At 53.3% G+C, this 18,868-nt stretch overlaps 1 non-coding gene across 1 annotated transcript; it reads right to left on the reverse strand.

Annotated features, from left to right (window-relative positions):
- Nucleotides 1-397: 397 nt before the first annotated feature.
- Nucleotides 398-503, reverse strand: LOC118640791. The gene has a single exon (XR_004961446.1). It is a non-coding gene; the product is annotated as a U6 spliceosomal RNA (small nuclear RNA).
- Between the last annotated feature and the right edge of the window lie 18,365 nt (nt 504-18,868).

Consider the following 18,868-nt stretch of genomic DNA (forward strand, 5'->3'; position numbering starts at 1 on the left):
AGCAATGAATTTTTGCTTCTTAATCCCTTCACCTTTTTCACCCATTCCCCCAACCCCCTCCCATCTGGCAACCAACAAAATGTTCTCTGTATCTATGAGAATGTTTCTGTTCTGCCTGTTCATTTTGTTTGTAGATTCCATTGTCGATACATATGTATTCATTGCCATTTTGTTTGTTCATATATTTTATCTTTTTCTTCAAAAAGACCCTTCATCATTTCATACAATAACAGTTTGGTGGTGATGAACTCCTTTAACTTTTTCTTGTCTGGGAAACTCTTTATATGGCCATCGATTCTAAATGACAGCTTTGCAGGATAGAGTAATCTTGGTTGTAGGTTCTTGCTTTTCATCACTCTGAATATTTCTTGCCACTCCCTTCTGGCCTGCAAAGTTTAAAGATATGGAACGCTTCACGAATGTGCGTGTCATCCTTGGGCAGGGCCGTGCTAACCTTCTCTGTATCGTTCCAATTTTAGTATATGTGCTGCCGAAGCCAGCACAAGGTTTTCCTTCTAAATAATCCATCTGGCCCTGGCCTGTGGCTCAGTGGTTAGAGCATCAGCCCACAGACCAAAGAGTCACGGGTTTGATTCCAGTCAAGGGCATGTACCTCGGTTGCAGTTCATCCCCTGCTGGTTGGGGCCGTGTGAGAGGCAACCAGCCGATGTGTGTCTCTCACATCGATGTTTCTCTCCCCCTCCCACTCTATCTGAAGATAAATGGAAAAGAAAAATGTCCTTGGGTGAGGATTTAAAAAAAAAAAAAAGAAAGAAAGGAAATAATCGACCTGCCTCTAAGTTCTTGTCTTAGGGTTTTTGTTTTTTTTCCCCCGGAGGAGCCCAAATTAAGAATCCAGGCTAACAAACTGTTTTATTATTATTATTATAGGAAACATTTCATAAGCAGGTAATGTGAGAGTCAACATCCCTTTTAATGTTTATAAATAATCGCATCTAATGACTTTATTGCACAGTGTTTAGAGCTGGAAGGACCAGTGGTAGATGCTACTGTGGGTCACTGTTATCCATTGCCTCCCCCTGGGGCAGGGTTGTAGAACTCTGCCCGGTTGAACGCAGGGCCGGCCACGTGGCTGAAATGTTTGGCCCACGAAATGTGTGTGGGAGGGACGTTCATCACTTCCAAGCAGGGCTGTGTGAGCTGGGCGGTTCCCGTTGCTCCCCTCTGGAGCAGTGGGGTGGCGGCGGGGGCGGGGAGGGGGGGGGCGGCGGCGGGAAACCCTGCTGCAGGGCAGTCCACGGTCCAGGTGAAGCCACGAACGTGAGGACGTGGCGACAGCCTCAGCCGAGCTCCAATGACCATGTGTAGTGAACAACAAACAGGCCACTTTTTCGTTTTGGGTAAATCGCTGAGATTTAGGAGTAATCTGTTACCCCAGCCTAACGTAGGCTACACTGACTAATAAAAGAACTTACAGAAAACGAGTGCAGTAGTTCCCAGTGTTGGCAAATGACAAGATGTACCCGCGAACGTTTACACTGATGATTTAAAAATTTTTATTCTAATTCAGTAGGTTTGGGACAGAAAGCAGGACATCTGTGTTTCAAAAAAACAAAACAAAATCTCCCCAGATGGTTCCAATGAGCTCACTGTTTGGGAAAGGAGACGGGGAACTTGGAAAGTTGTCTATTCTTTAATTTGTAAAAAAATAAAAAAAAATAAAATAAATCATGGTGATATAGGTCAGAGTTTGAGTTATTTATAAAATCTTTTCTCCTAAAGCGCCAAAGTGCGAGCTTAATTGTACACCTGAATGAGGGCAAATTCCAAAATGGCTTATCCAAATTAATACAGGTTAATTGTGTGCCATATACAGGCCACCTGGGTTCAGACCTAATCAAAATTATAGATGCAGCATGTTACCAAGGCCATTAGTAGGCCAGAAAGCCAAAGAGTAGTAGGGTTTTAATAACACAGATTAAATCGGTTGCACGGACACGCCCAGAAAAACTGGAGCTCCGTCCTTGCCACTAGGCGGTTACGGCCCCACAAGGAGAGCTGGCCGTGGTGGGGATCGGGGGACCCGGGGGAAGGGGGCCCGAGGGCGCCCGATGAAATGCCCTTCACTAGCCGGGCTCCCCGCACCTGTTCACACCCTGGAGAGGACAGTTTGGCTTCCGCTTGGCACCTGCTCGGGGGAAGGCAGCTAATCGATGCCGCGGAAGGGAGAGAGGGCGGAGGTAAAATATTGGTGCCTGGTTTGATGGGCGAACGCTGGCTCCTGTATCTGCCTCTTCCTTCAGTCTGTCCAATTCCAGGGAGAAACATCTGTAATACATTCAACAATAAAGATGAGTTTAAAAAAAAATTATGTCCCCAGGTGAGGATTAAAAAAAAAAGAAAAGAAAAAAGAAAGGTTTTCTTTCTGCAACGGCCAAAGAAGTTAAAGATAAACATCGTTCTCAGAAAGATATTATAGAGGTTGATTAAAATATAACACCTGCTCATGAAGCAGTGGACGGTTGCGACCATTTCTGTAGTTTGGTCGGTTTTGGACATGTTTAATTTGACCCTGGCGGCAAAGATCTTTGTGGATTCTCTGGGCTTGACAGCGACCAAAGGAGACTGGTTTTCGAACAAACTTGCGAAAGTGCATGAAACACAGGACACTGATGTGTAGAGAGTGTTGTTTACCTTTAGCAAGTGACACACACTTCCGTGTCCTCTCTCTCTCAGACGTGAATCGTTTTCGCCCTTAACTCGTGGCTCAAGCAAATATAGGCAAAACCAGCTGCTTTTCCACTTTTTTGTTGTTTTTTTTTCCGTAAGGTAAAATTCTGAATGGTTTACAAAGCCTCTCCCGCCGGCCTTTGTGAAAATAGTGAACCATGTTAACGGCTCCCATGTGGGACATGTTGGACCTCTCACGTGTATGTATCATAGAATGGTGGAGTCTTAGGTTGTGGCATTTAAGATTTCTCCTCGGGTATCCTGCCTCTCTCTCTCTCTCTCTCTCTCTCTCAGGGGGGATCCATGTTTGGGTCTGGCTTGCCTTGGAAATCTCTCTCCCCTGCAAAGAGGAGTTGGAATAGAAATTTAGAGAATGACATTTTCAGGTTTGAAAAGAAAAAGTATTTCTAGTAGCTGGTTATAGGCACTTTCTGTCCCCGGATTACGCTGTGGAAGGCAGGGTGTCTCCGCGGGACACAGGAGACCTCTGCTTCTGTGTCTGAATTCAGAGTGATGGCCGGCGGCAGCCGCGTTAGGGTTCCCGCACAGGACCTGGGCCACCGCGCACACGTGGATGTGGGAAGAGAGCGGCACAGGGTCGGGACAACATGGCCAACAGGAGGCAGAGGGACCAGAAGTGGGGCGAGCAGCGTCCATCGATTCTTTGATTTATGTATTTATGCATTGATTTTGTAATCCTCACCGAGGATGTTTTTCCATTTATCTTCAGACTGGGAGAGAGGGAGAGAGAGAGAAACCTCGACATGTGAGAGGGACACATCGACTGGCTGCCGCCCGCACGACCCCGACCAGAGCCGGCCCGGAACCGAAACCGAGGTACGCGTGCCCTTGACTGAAGTCGAACCCCCGACTGCGGTCTGCGGGCCGAGGCTCCAACCGCTGAGCCAAACCCGGCTGCAGTGGCTTCCATGCATTCCTAGCGAGGGGATTCAATGTTAGAATTTCACTGTTCACCGTTTTTGTGCGAACTTGTGCTAATACACATACAGTGACCTTTTCAGTTTTGATTCCGTAATGGTGGGTTCAGTCATTCCGACACTGTCGTCCCCCTTCTGCCCCCAGAGACGCGGACTAAGCCGAACCCCGAGCGCGGCTGCCGGGGAGGCTCTGGAGGGCAGATCGGGCTCACCAGGGGAGCCGCCGTTGTCAGAGTGTTGGATCCGTAGGGCTCCTTCCTGTCCGGGTCGCTGCCCGTTCTGCTTTCTGCCATCACCAGGCGAGAGGAGAGCCGTTGCTATGACAACCAGGGCGGGCTGACTTGCCTGCAGGACGGGGAGGACGCGCGTGTTTGTAGACGGTGCCCCTGGCTCTGGCTGACTCTCTGGAAGGTCGCAGTTTTGGCAAAGGGTCCCCAGTGGTGCAGAAAGGGCACCAGGAGGAAAAACATGTGCGTTAAGCTGATGTCAGCCGTCCCCATGAGCCCCTGTGGGACCACAGGGGAGGTGCTGGGGCCTCCGTTTCTCTGTCCATGTAACAGGAAGCTCTAGGCTGGAAAACATTATCTCTCTCTCTTTTTAATCCTCACCTGGAGATTTTTTTCAGATAGAGCGAGAGGGAGGGAGGGAGGGAGGGACAGAGAGACACATCGATGTGAGAGAAACACACTGATGGGTCGCCTCCCACGTGACCCTGTCCGGGACTGAGGCTCGAACCTGAAACCGAGGTACGTATGTGCCCTTGGCCGGGAATCGAACCCGAACTCTTTGGTCCGTGGCCGATGCTCTAACTGCTGAGCCAGCCCGGCCCGGACGGCATCCATCACCTCGAAGGTCGGCCTGCACTTCTCCGTTTCCGTGACTCTTCAGATGGAGGTGTCACCGGTGCACAGAGCAGGACACTCGTTCCCTCCGTCTCCACGTCATCACTTCCCAATGCGTGCGACTCTCCTGTCACCTTCCCTTCAGAGCCGACCGCTTACTCTCCAGATGTTGATGAGGAAAGAACAACTTGGAACTCCCGGGGGTTAAGAGTAATCTGCAAAGAAAGGCGCGCACCACCTTTGGAGCGAAGGCGGCTTCCTGGGCCCCAGGTGTAATTTGTCAAGGCCACGGACTCGAACCGGGAGCTCACCTTCCACACGCGCACGCGGGCGTCTGCTCACATGGGGCCGGCGCCTCAGCCGGCGGGAGTCTTGGCACTGTTGCTCCGGTGCCTGGTGAATCCGCTCCTCGTTCTTTCTGGCCGCGAGTGGCGGCTGGCAACCCGGTCTCGTGGGCTCTGCCGGCCGAGCCAGCTCCGGTCGGCGGCACACGCGCCCCGTCCCCTGCTGAACGGCTGTCCGGTCCCACGCAGGTGCCCTCCGTGCTCTGGTGAAGAGCTGGCTGCGAAGGGGCCTCGGCAGCTGGGGTCGACTCGGGCCTGGAGTCTCAGTTTGGTGTCGGTGTCTGTTCACTCTTCCTTCCCTTTAAATATTCCCACACTGGCCTCTCTGTTTGTTTGTTTTTTTTTTAAATCCTCACCCGAGGACACTTTTCCATTTTTTGTTCAGATAGAGTGGGAGGGAGAGGGAGGAAGAGAGAGAAACATCGACGTGAAAGGGACACATTGAGTGGCTGCCACCCGCATGATCCAACCAGGGCCGGGGACAAACTGCAACCGAGGTACGTGCCCTTAGCGGAACCGAACCCGGGTCTCTCTGGACCGCAGGCCGACGCTCTAACCGCGGAGCCCAACCGTGGCCTCTGAATTCACGCGGTGACCCCTCTGCGTTCCCCTCTCACTCAGGAGCGCGTGCGCTTCTAACCGTGGCCGGCTCCCGGGCGCCGGCCGGTGCGGTTACCTGCTCCATGCCCTGCTGTCGCCATCGCGTACGCTCTGGACGAGGACCTGCCTCTGCTTTTTTTTTGTTTTTTGCACTGGGCCCCGCAAATGACATCGCGCTTCCTGCTCGTAGTTGTTTTCTTTCTCCCTTTCCAGTCGAGTCGCTGGTTTTTGTTTTCGTTCGTCTCGAAATCTTTTCTCTTCCTCCTCCTATTTTTTTCCTCTTTCTTTCTGTTTCTTGCCTTCCTGCGGTACAGCGTTGTGACCGCGATTTTAAAGTAACCCTACTTGGTTCTGTTTGTTTCTCACACCCTTCAGGAGCACTTGCATCCTATACATATTGTCTGAGGTCCGCGTTTAGCTGGGCCACCCCGACTAAGGGAGAAGGGACGAGGTCAGTGACGGTTAGGGTTCACCCCCGGGGTGACCCTCTTGGAGAGCTCGCGGTTTCTCACCCCCAGAGATGTGCTGTTTTGCTCGTGTTTGCTCAGGTTAATTGGTCTGCACGCCTCACCGCGCCATCATTGCCGGCTGGGGGGGCCCACCTGAGGGTGAAGCTCGGCTCAGGAAGGAGGTGGATGGTTCTCGTATTTCCTGTTCTTACACACGTGGAAAATGCATGACTTTTCTCTAGGAGAGGGGGTGAGTAGGATGTCAAGACTTTTCTACTAACATTCAGGCAACTTTTATTTTGGGGTTTTGACAAACCGAAGGTCCTATTTTTATCTTTTTACCTGGTGGCAGTCTGAGCCACTTTACTCTGGGACTCTGCCTGCCCAGAAGCATCGGAACAGTAACGAAATCGGACGTGTCCCCAGGCTGACCCAGCTGGGTGGCTGTAAGTTATTATTATTTTTAAACAAAGCTTTCACGTCCCTCATTTCATGCCTGTCGCTCTTCTAAGCACTTAAAAACACAAACACATTAAAAAAAATTTTTTTTTCTTCATTGAGTTTAGAGAGAGAGGAAGAGAGAGAGAGAGAGAAACATCGATGAGAGAGAACATCAACTGGCTGCCTCCTGCATGCCCCCCACTGGGGATCAGACCCACAACCTGGGCATGTGCCCGACCGGGAATCGAACTGGCGACCTCTTGGTTCCTGGGTCGATGCTCAACCACTGAGCCACACCTTCTGGGCAAAAATAAACACATTTAATCCTAGGACGTGGGAACTAATAGCTTCACCCTATAGCTCAATAAGCAGAAGCATAAATAAGCTACGTAACTTGACCAAAGACGCAGGAGGATTTGGACCCAGGCGGTCGGTCTAGGTCAAGGCGAGTGCGGCTCTGCTGTCTTAATACCTGAGCTGTTTAATTTCACCCCTGCCGACCGTGACCGAGTTGACAGGAAGCTGACAGACAGAATAAAGCCCGGTCATCGTAAAGGACCCCCTCCAAGTGTCTGTTTCTTGAACTTCTCTTCTGTTGGCAAATACAGAATGACAAGTACGTGAATATGTTAAAACGAAAAACAACAACGGCAGGCAGGCCTAGGTGTGACAGCTGCGACGTGACTCTCACGGGAATGTGTGTGCAGGCCTCCCCGAGGCGTGTGCTGGACCGTGTATTCCTGGGGACCCGTGCTAACGAGATGCTTCACAGTCCCTCCCGGGAACCTGCGGTCACAGCTGGTGACTTCGCCGACACCTTCTGTCCGTCGCCACACTTTCCCCTTGGGCTAGACATCACGGACGGTGGCGTCAGGCAGCCAATCAGCGTGCTGCCTCCGGATCAATAGGTCCGCGAGCCTCCCATCAGGCCCAGAGCCTGCCCGTTCCTCAGTGCTGTCCGAGCTCCGCACCTTCTGACATGAAAAAAGGGAGTTTGGGGGTTATTTTCTCTACCTGTAGCTTCCCGTGGACAAATGAGTCCCCCATCCCTGTAGAGATCTAGTCAATAAAGCCATCGCAGTTCTTAAAATATGGACAGTGGAGCCCGGCTCGGCGAGCCGAACCTCGGCGGGAAGTTCCGGGTGTGCACTGTGAGAGAGGGGATTGATGACTCGCAAGAAAGCGCGTGGAAGTTTGAAAATGTTCGGCGAGGGGGAGGATTTCCCGACTCAAGGCTGGGGGAGCTGCGTCCCTGGCTCGGGCCTGCTGCTGAGAACCCAGGCCGACTGAGACTTCGCTGCGGAACGCAGGGTTCAGCCTGACGGTCAGCGTCCGTGGCCCCCCGGGCTCCCTTCTGACGGCAGGGTTGTGTTCCCCGCCTGTTCTGCGTGGGCGGGCACCCGTGGAACTGCCCTGATGCCAAGGGAAGGACAGCCGGCCTGCGGGTCTCCTCTGCTTGAGCACCTCTTCCTCTCACGCTGTCCCCCACAGCCGCCCGCCCCGGCCAGCAGCACGTGAGAGGCCCTGTGATGGCTTCGCTCCCCGTCGGGGACTTAAGAATCCTCTCTGGTCTCTTTGTCAGGAAAGCCAGCAGCTAGGGCTCGGTGGGGAGCTTCGCCACCCACACACCTCGATTGCTCTCTGAGTCCCAGAAAGTACGCCCACCCAAAATATCACGTGCATTCGGGAGCGGGGGGGGGCGGCTCACAGGGGCTCGGACACGAAGGCGAAGCCTCGGGTGGCTCCCAGCGGTTCTCAACCTTCCTGACGCCGCGACACTTTGATGCGGGTCCTCATGGTGTGTGCGGGCGGATCTGCAGGTGGGGGGACCCGCCTGGAGACAGACAGAGAAGCGGGGTCTCGGTTCCTAAGACCATCGGAAACAGGTGTGTTCAGTGGTCTTAGGCGACCCCTGTGAAAGGGTCGCTCAGCCCCCAAAGGGGTCGCGACCCCCAGGTTGAGAACCGCTGCTCTATACGAACCGGGTGTCCCTGAGGCTCTGACTGCGGGCTCCCCGCCCAGCTCCCCCTGGTCCTGTGGCTCCGCCATCCTCTGTGTGCCTTTCGGGGTCACCTGGAAGGGCTGGACCCCAGTCCCAGAATTTCTGACTCAGGGGCTGAAGTGGGCCCAAGTATGTGCATTCCTTAAAAAAAAAAGACTAAATATAGTTGGTATACAGTTTTATACTGGTTATATTAGTTTCAAGTGTACAATACTGTGATTCAACTTTTTTTTTTGGTACATGCCCTTAGCGGGAACCGAACCCGGGTCTCTCTGGTCCGCAGGACCACGCTCCAACTGCTGAGCCAAACCGGCCAGGGCATGATTCGACATTTTTATACCTTACAGTGTTATCACCCCAGTAATTCTAGTACTCATCTGTCTCTGTGCACACTTATCACAATATTATTGACCATTGACTATTACTGACCATTGCTGACTATTACTGATTATTTTCCTTCACATTCTTCACCCGGCCACCCCCCCCCACTCCTATCCCATCTGGTGGCCATCCCTTCTGTCTCTGTTTCTATGAGTCTGTTTTTGTTTTGTTTTATTTGTTTGCTTTTTATAAGATTCCACATGTAAGTGAAATCCTACAGTATCTGTTTTTCTTTGTCTGACTTATTTCACTTAGCATAATATTGGGCTTTTACATTTTAATCTTTTTTTAAAAGAGAATTAATTTGTTTTCTTTATTTATTTTAGAGAGGAAGGGAGAAGGAGAGAGAGATAGAAACATTGGTGAGAGAGAACATCGACTGGCCCCCTCCTGCCTGCCCCCCACTGGGGATCGGTCCCACGACCAGGGCATGTGCCCTGACCGGGAATCGAACTGCTGACCACTTGGTGCAGGGGTCAGTGGCTCAACCACTGAGCTACACCAGCCAGGCGGTGGATCCATTTTCTAAAAACTGCAAAATCACTCAGACAGGGCACACTGAATTTCAAGGGTAGGAAGTTATTTTCTAATAATAATGTATGGTCCAAGTATGACATGATGAAGTCAGGCATGTACTGTGCCTGTAGGTACCAACCTGAGACCATGTTTGCCAAGGGCGGGGTCAAAAACAGGGAAACGTTCTTCTTGCCTGAGTTAGGCACGCTCGTAGAACGCATTCATTATTTCTTCGAAGGAGTGTTGCCATGTATACACGCAGATATTTTTCAGCGAACACGGTTTAATTCGTAGAGATTTCATCTCGTGTAAGATTCTGTTTCCTCTGCATTTTCTCCTGAAATTGTAAGACTAGCCTCTCCCTTAATTCCTAAGGATGTTATCACACCTTTGTTAGCAGGGTCTAGTTTAGGACAGAGTGTCAATTTGCATGTTCGCCCTGAGGGCCGTTGTTCTCCCTGCCTCTGCCTTTTGGAGCATTTGCCAAGCCCCGTAAGTGGCAGGTGCCTCCAACAACGGGGGGGGGGGACCCTCTTTCCGTGGGCTGTTCCTGGGGTGATCAGCGGTGTCCTCCGGGAATGTAACTTTCTCCAAATTGCTATTTGCGCTGTGGCTCCATGAGAGATCTGGGAGAACTGTCACCGTTTTGCATAATTAAGTTCTCCTCGCCGGAAAAGAAAAAGAGAGAGAAACAAAATATAGTGTGAAAGAAGCCCAAGGTTAGGTTTTTAAAACCTGTCCCCTTCTCGTTGCTTCTCCCTCAAAAATAACCTGAAAGGATCCAGGATAGTGGGGACTGGGGAAGGATGTTTTGCAGATGGGTGAGGCCGACCGCTCACATTTTCTTGCAAAACTCTCGACAGTCTTCCTCCTCGGACCCTGACGATCGGGGAGCACCACAGAGGACACGGTTCCCCGCTGAGGAAGACGGGCCGGTTTGGTGTGTGGGCACAAGTCAGACGGAGCGGGCAGCCCACAGGCCCCGCTGCGATCCAGCAGCCTCTCGAAGTCCCAGTTAGTCCAGTCACTGCACAGAATTAGTGCCTGGTCTCGCGTTAGCACTGAGGAGACAGGCCCCCGGGGGAGCAGGCAGGAGACTTTCGATGCTCAGAGAGGGGGTCCGGGACCTCGCTCAGAGCCCGCGTGCCCAGCACCCCCCCACCCCACCCCCCGGAGCGGGCTGGAGCCCCCCACGGGATCCACCGCCCGTGTACATTGCCAGGCTCCTCAGTGCGGCTACTGGACGGGGCCTCCGCCTGGTTAGCGTGACAGGGAGAACTGCGTTTGCTTACCCATCACAAAGGGAAGCCACCTGGGGAATAGAAACAAGAGCATTTTCGACTGTGCCCCCATCATTTTCCAGGCCGTCGCATGCGGAGGCGTGACAGTCAGCCGCCGAGGACAACGCTGATGGATGGGGCCGTCGGCAAGGCTCTCTGGGACCCTCGTCACCTCCGTGTCCACGAGCAAACCGTGCGTGTGAAAAACGGTGCATTCCATCGCGAGTCATCCATTATCCGTCTCCTGCAGCAGCGGTGATGGCGGAGGCGCTGCAGTTCAGACTCTAACGGTGTAGGCATCTCTGCCCGGGCGCTTGTTTCAAGGGACCCTAAATCTGCTGTCACTGTACGGGGGCGCCGAGGGTCTTCAAGGGGGGGGGGGCGGCTGCACCATCCCCCGCCGAGCAGGAGGCCGGGCGCCGCAGCCACAGGGAGCCAGAGGCCCGGCGCCGTCCTTCCGTCCCAGATTTTAAAAATAGGCTTTGTGCCTGCGCCTTCTGCATCTCTGTGCACCTTGGCGATCCGAAGGTGATTTTATTAAGACAGTAAATCTTGGTCGGCTGATACCCGAGGAAGGTGCTTTTGCTGGGTAAACGGAAAGCCTGGCGTGGTTCTTCTGATGTTCTTAAATATTTTATTCCAAAGTCTCTCCCCCACCCCCTCCCTGGTCACAGTCTCCTTCAGCTGAATGACACGGAGCGGGGCGCGGGCTGTCACACCGGGGTTTCCGTGAGAAACAGCTGGGAAGAGAGGGCTGCTTTCTTCCCCCGATTCTCCTCATTATTGGGTATCTCCGGCTCAAAAGGCCCATACGGCGGTTTGCAAAAAATATGTGTGTGTGTGTGTGTATATATATATCTCCTGCTTGAAATCAATGTTCTGAGAGCTTCCGGGCTATGAAAACCAGGCGTCATCGTTTTTACATTTTCTTAAGCTTCCTCAGTGGGGACTGTGGTTTGTCCTTTTCTTCCTAACGCTGAAGAAGGCTCCGTCTCAGCCCGCCTGCCTGCTCGTGCCCGATGGAGCGGCCTTGGCAAGGAAAGACCTTTCGGGGAGGTCGAGGCAGTTACCCACCTGCTCCACCTGCGGGAAAAAGATGGGGTCCCTGACCACTCCGTGAGGGACCGATGGTCCAGAATTTCTGTCACTCGTAACTCTCCGTGGTCATTTAGACTCCCGGATAAATGGAGGCTGATGATCCGAGGACTATCGAGTGGGTGATTCAAGAACTAGCTCTCCCTCCTTCGAGTTTTTCGACGAGAGAGAAAGAGAAAGAGAGACGGGGGACCTGTAACGGGGATAGGACCCTTCAGGGTCCCCGGCCTCAGAACGGGACTGACCACGGTGTGAAGAGGGCCTGGCGTGCTTTACGTTAGTGACCGAAGACTTCAACTCTGCCCAACCCTTCATGGGAATGGGATCTGCATACGGGAAAGGGCACATTTTGGGAGGACGCAGCTGGATTCATTTTCACACACCGTCGTGTCGTGCCACCAATACCCAGGACAAACACGGACCCGACAGGACCTGGAAGCCCTCCCTGAATTCCAGTTGCTACCCCCACTCCCCAGGGAGACCCCTGCCCTAACTTCTGACAGCCCGGGTCGGCTTGGCCCTCCCTGTTGAGCACACACAGAACCATACAGTCTGCATGCTTCCTGGCTTCGTGCTGCGGGGTGAGACGCACCCACCCTGTCGCACAGAGCTGTATGTAGGTGGTTCACCCATCCCCTTTGCATGGGCTCAATTTGACGCGATACTTTCGAATCCGTGTCTTCTCTTCTCGGAGAGCTGAGTCATGACAGGAGACATTCGTGGTGAAGAGGAAAGGAAAGAACAAGCCTTTGTTAAGCACCTACTGTGTGCTAAGAAGTTCGGCGGGCTCTCGATAGAAATCGTTCTGCAACGAGGCACCGGGCCTCTGGGAAGGACGACAAGCGAATCCTCTACAAGAAGAAAGTCGTTGCTTCCCTGGGCTTGGCGTCTTCCTAACGGTGTTATGTGACCAAAGTCTTCCCCGCCAGCCCCGAGTTTGCAGATTGCTTACAATGTTTCTTTTTAAAATTTTTTAATTAATTTATTTTTGTTTCCGATGTTTCTCCTTTTTCTTTACCCCATGGACACCCTCCTCCCCATCCCCCCTCCTCACCCCATCCCCAGCTTTGCTGTCTTTGTCCACTGGTTTTGCGTACATGCAGGTAAGTTCTGTGGTTTGTGCTTCAATAAAGCAATGTGTGCAAAACACTAGGGACAGTGTCTGGTGCCTAATAAGCAGCTTAGAAGTGAAGCTGGCCCTGGCCGGTTTGGCTCAGCGGTTAAGAGCGTCGGCCTGCGGTCTGGAGAGGCCCGGGTTCGGTTCCCGCTAAGGGCACGTACTTCGGTTGCAGTTTGTCCCCGGCCCTGGTTGGTTGTGCGGGTGGCAGCCACTCGATGTGTCCCTTCACGTCGATGTTTCTCTCTCTCCCTTCCTCTCTCTCCCTCCCTCTCTATCTGTACAAAAAAAAAAAAAAAGGAAAAATATCCTCGGGTGAGGATAAAAAAAAAAAAGAAGTTAAGCTGCTACTGTTGCTGTTCTGCTGCTCAAGGACACCCAGGTGCTGATTCTTCATCACCGTGTGGAGCCCATCATCACTGTGTCTTTTGACACCTTTGCTGAAATCACTGAGTTTATTGTTGAACACGTGCCTACGGACATCCAAATAGCACAGAAAGGCAACTGGATTTGTTCATAAAGCCATAGGCATTGTTTTCCTTCTGTGCCCCATTCCGAGTCCTGTTTTATCGGGGTTCTCTGAGGCATCCATGCAGTGCCTCTAATTTTCACCAGTTTTACATTATACTTGAGGTGCTATATAAATGCAAAATGATAAAAAAGGAGAACAATCCTGGGCATTCCCAGACCTATGCTATCAAAACGACTGCACAAAATTCTCCATTTTCCTCCACACAGCTCTGCCTGAACTTTATTTACGATAGCAGCAAGATAGTCGACACGGAATGAGAATTCATCCGGCTGGGACGTCTCCGTTATTCATAGGTGAACCGACGGCCCAAACCATCATCAAATTCCACTGGCAACATTTCAGGGATACAGTCCTATAAAATTGAAACTGTAATGAAATGTAACTTGCCATGTATTCATGGATTTAAAAGGGGAAAAAAGAATACCATTTCCTCCTGTGGGTGTCAATTTATAGTTGCCTTTTTTTTTTTTAATATATAGGTACCCACTAAAGCTAGGTACAATGCTTGTGGTGCCCACTAGGTACAATTCTTGTGGCGATAGGACTTTTGAAATCCACTTATACTCCCCAAATAAATATCGCAGTACCTGTAAACACTTGAACGGATGTTCGGAAGAGCAGGAAATCACGGATTGTCAGATTCGTAAGGTGAGGCCGAGAGCAGCTGGTGCCTCCCCCTGTGGTACCAGCGAGGCTGTGCTTTGGGATGGCACACGCGTGTCCGGTGAGGTACCGCCAGGTCTTTTCACGCCAACTCTCTTCCCATTGCACGTTTTTCCCGAGAAAAGTCCCCGCACCTGCTACTGGAGTAGGGTTCTCGGAGAGAGGGGCCGGGGGTGTCTCTCAGAATGCCGAGTAATACCCAAGAGTTTTGGTAACTTTAAAACGGTGGTAAAATAAAGATATGATCCCTATTGTCAGGGAGGCGGGGCGGAGTCATCACCTTTCGGTGTAGAATCCAGGGTGCCCAGCAAATGGCCTTCTGTTGAACCCCGGGGAGAAAAATCCAAGGAACGGACAGATTATTGATGATGATTAAGCCGGTAACCTCCGGGGATGGGGCATTTCCCCCCCTAGAAAATAAAGGGGTGAAGCAGTGGTTAACCAAGTCCCATGTATTTCTGATTCCTCACCCTATTTAGCCGAGAGTTCCCCAAAGTGAGGTCGCTGGGCCACCGGCATCGACATCAGTGTGGTGCTTGTTCAAATGGCTGGTTTCCGGGCCACGTCTCAAACCTGCTGAGATACAGTCTCGGAGGGATGGGGCCTGAGAATCGGCCCTCTCGTACCCCCCCCCCCCCCACAGTGAGTCTGAGGACAGCCTGCTTAGGACCTTCCGTGCGTGTGACCCCTCGGGGTTGGTGAGTGTCCTGTCGCAGGTCACATGAGGGACGGGCTCATGCCCCACTCAGGTTTCGAGGTGTTTGAAGAGGCGGTTGGACTAAGTGTTCTTTGCAGGTGAGTTTTGGTTCCGTTGTGACGGGAAGCACATCTTTCACTGCAGGGGTCTGAAAAGCCCACCGGAGACGTTTCTTGGAATCGAAGAGGCGGAGTCTGTCCGGGAGGCTCCGCGGAGGAGGTCCCTCTGCGTGACCCTATGGGAGTTGACTGATGGACGTCATGGATGCGAGAATTCTGTGGGACCAGTGGGCTTACTTCAGAGATGGAAAGATGGTGCCGTGGGGCAGGAATTGCACCCCCCAATTTTTTTTTTTTTTCCTGTAAAAGGCCCGGTGATAAATATTTGAGGCGTTGCAGGCCCTACAGTCTGTTTCAACTACTCTGTCCCACTGCGGTGGCGTGAACACAGCCGGAGAGACACGGAATGACTGAGCGAGGCTGCGTCCCAATAAAACTTTATTTACACAAATTTCATTGACAGTCTGCATTTGGCCTGTGGGCCCTAGTGTGCTGACCCCCGACAGGAGAACTCTGCGTGGGTGATTCCTTCAGTATTTAGAGTAAGAAACATTTTTTTTTTTCTTTTTACGTTTCAGTTACAGGTTACATTCAGTCTCGTTCTGGATTGGTTTCAGATGTACGACGTAGTGGTCAGACAGCCATGCACTTGACAGAGTGGTCCCCCCTGATGCTTCAGGGACCCACCTCGTGTGTCTTTTTTAACAAACAAAGACAAGACCCTCCACCAGGGGGGTCTGGAAGTGTGGACCCTCAGTACCTCTGGGGTGTGGCGGTAATGGGGTTCCTTTTAAGCCACTACCTCTTAGTGTTTTTTAGTTTGTTTTAGATCGCGGTGCAAACGGGAGCAAGGCCCCGAGCTGGGTGTGCGAAGTGTTTGAGTCCCGAGGTATGAAGTGGGGCCGGTGTGAGAGGCTGGTGAGGAGTGTCCCTGGGCGTGGCGTGGGGGCCCCCGCGGGCCCAGGATGGAGGCGTGCCCAGGAAGGATGGGGTGCGTCTCTCGCAGTCCCAGCTGTGCTGATGTGGGCACGGGGCTGGGTGCAGAGTTGGAATTGACGCTGGGCCGGGGTTGTAGCAGGTGAGCAGGATGAAGGAGAGAGGCACGTGACGTATGCAGAGAAGCAAGGGCCTGGTGACGGTGACGACCAGGGCGGAGGAAACCAAGGCCATGGCGACGTGAGAGCCCCTGGAAGGACCCAGGGGTGGTCGGACGCCTGTGAGCGGGAGTGAGCTGGAGGGTTCGGAGCCGGTGGCCAGAGACAGCCAGGCGTGAACTCGGGGCGGGAGGAGCCTTCGCCCTGAGCCGATTTGGCCCAGCTGCCCCTCCTTGCGCAGATTACCGGCGGGCGCGCTCTATTTAAGGAGGGAGGCAAGCGCAACCATCTCGTTTCCTTGGGCGCAAAGGTTGGGTCAGGTGGTCTCATAGCGCACACAGACAGACAGACACACGCCCGCCCGCTGGCTGGCACCTCTCATTGCCAAGCTCTGGGTGCACCCCAGCTTCCCCGCCCCGACCAGGTACGCGATGAAGGACGCCGCGTTCCCTGCAGGAGGCCCACTCCGGCGAGGTTGGAGGTGGAGACACCGCCGTGGCTTCGTGGCTCCTAACTCGCATTTGCTTCTCTTCACTTTGTCTCTAGCTTCCCCTGCACCTGCAGCCCCGAGGACTCCTGTTCCGGCAGCAGACATGAGGACCAGCCTCGCGCCCAGAGAGTGAGTGACCAGCTCCCAAGCTGTCTTTGTCTCTCCCTGGCTCGGCTTCTGGGGTTCCAGGTGCACAGAGGGTACCCAGGCTCAATCAGCATCGGTCCCCCCTCCCTCCACACTTCCACCCATTCTGCTCGATTTCTGTTTCCCGAACCCGCCGTGTGCTCCGGGCAGCTCTCTGTCTTCTCTCTGCGAGCATCAGGCTCCGTCTCCCCCCACCCCCCCCCCTTCCCTCTGATCCTCATTTAATCGCTGCTTTTAATTAGGGCCGTGTCAGAAGCAGAGGGATGGCGCGATGAGACAGGGATGCGAAGGAGCCTCGGGTTTTTTATGCTTCAAAGCTCTATTCTTTTATTTATCTGTGTCCTTTGGGGCCGAAGATTCAGTTTCCACTTGTCTTTCCCATGGCGTGAGTCCCCGCTGCTCTGTGGAAGGAGCTTAGCAGAGGTCCCCAAAGGCTGGCTGACTGCTGGAGGAAAGGTCACTTCTCCTGAAGATCTTGCCACATTCTCAACAGTTCTTCTAGAAGCCTCTTAATCTGCGCACCCTTTTCTCGCTTGTTTCTTCCCGCCCTGACCCGCTCTGTACGGTGCGTACCGACAGCAGCCTTGAGCTATAGGTCAGGATTTCCATATTTATTAGCCGGCCTGTTCGAAAACAGTGTGACTTCCCCCTGGTTTGGACCTAATTGCTTCTCTGTGTTGGCCTGTAGGCTTCATGTGGGCGAGATGACACGAGGCGCGTGTCCGGAGTCTCTCCCCAGGACAGGTGGCTGCTGCTTTTGCGATGTTATTTCACGTTGCATTTATATTTTCTCTCAGAGAAAAATGCATGGTAGCGTCAGCCCCTGGGATGGGGGGGCCCGGGGTTCGAGCGGAGAAGGCACTCAATCAATTCTTCCCGTTTTCTGTTGCTTTCTGTCTCTTTCCTGTTTGCTATCTAATTCTGTTCTTCCAGGAACCGAGGAAAGGAAAAATAAGGACAGGGAAAGGGGAGGGGTAGAAAGATGAGGGGTAGACAGCTGTAGGGGATTTTCAACTGAGCAGGTGAGGGGTATAAAGGGACAGGGCAGACAGATTCCTCATTTTCCTTCCTGATGGGCCACCCCAGCCCCCCCACAGCGCTGGCCCACAAACCTGCTTCTGACGTGGAACAAACATGAGTGGTCTCTCCGACTGAGATTAGTGGCTGAAATTTACAGCCTTATGACTGGCTGCACAGATGAACAGTAGCCTTTAAAAGCCTAATTGTTTGCTCAGGTAGCTAATTGGAAACAGCTGGGCTAGCTCCAGGGCAACCGTAGACCTTCTTCTACAAGCCTCGGGAGACCTCCATCACCGGTGCGCCCGGGAGGTAGTTTTACCTCCATCACCGGTGCGCCCGGGAGGTAGTTTTACCTCCATCACCGGTGCGCCCGGGAGGTAGTTTTACCTCCATCACCGGTGCGCCCGGGAGGTAGTTTTACCTCCATCACCGGTGCGCCCGGAGGTAGTTTTACCTCCATCACCGGTGCGCCCGGGAGGTAGTTTACCTCCAACACCGGTGCGCCCGGGAGGTAGTTTTACCTCCATCACCGGTGCGCCCGGGAGGTAGTTTTACCTCCATCACCGGTGCGCCCGGGAGGTAGTTTTACCTCCATCACCGGTGCGCCCGGGAGGTAGTTTTACCTCCATCACCGGTGCGCCCGGAGGTAGTTTTAACCTCCATCACCGGTGCGCCCGGGAGGTAGTTTTAACCTCCATCACCGGTGCCCCGGGAGGTAGTTTTACCTCCATCACCGGTGCGCCCGGGAGGTAGTTTTACCTCCATCACCGGTGCGACCCGGGAGGTAGTTTTACATCTCCTCACGGGGCGCCCGGGAGGTAGTTTTACCTCCATCACCGGTGCGCCGGGAGGTAGTTTTACCTCCATCACGGTGCGCCCGGGAGGTAGTTTTACCTCCATCACGGTGCGCCCGGGAGGTAGTTTTACCTCCATCACCGGTGCGCCACGGGAGGTAGTTTTTACCTCCATCACCGTTTGCGCCCGGGAGGTAGTTTTACCTCCATCACCGGTGCGCCCGGGGAGGTAGTTTTACCTCCATCACCGGTGCGCCCGGGAGGTAGTTTTACCTCCATCACCGGTGCGCCCGGGAGGTAGTTTTACCTCCATCACCGGTGCGCCCGGGAGGTAGTTTTACCTCCATCACCGGTGCGCCCGGGAGGTAGTTTTACCTCCATCACCGGTGCGCCCGGGAGGTAGTTTTACCCTCCTCCCCGGTGCGCCCGGGAGGTAGTTTTACCTCATCACGTGCGCCCCGGGAGGGCGTTTACCTCATCACCGGTGCGCCCGGGAGGTAGTTTTACCTCCATCACCGGTGCGCCCGGGAGGTAGTTTTAACCTCCATCACCGGTGCGCCCGGGAGGTAGGTTTTACCTCCATCACCGGTGCGCCCGGGAGGTAGTTTTACCTCCATCACCGGTGCGCCCGGGAGGTAGTTTTACCTCCATCAACCGGTGCGCCCGGGAGGTAGTT

This window comes from Molossus molossus, unplaced genomic scaffold, assembly GCF_014108415.1.
Source record: "Molossus molossus isolate mMolMol1 unplaced genomic scaffold, mMolMol1.p scaffold_m16_p_23, whole genome shotgun sequence".
Classification (NCBI taxonomy): Eukaryota; Metazoa; Chordata; class Mammalia; order Chiroptera; family Molossidae; genus Molossus; species Molossus molossus.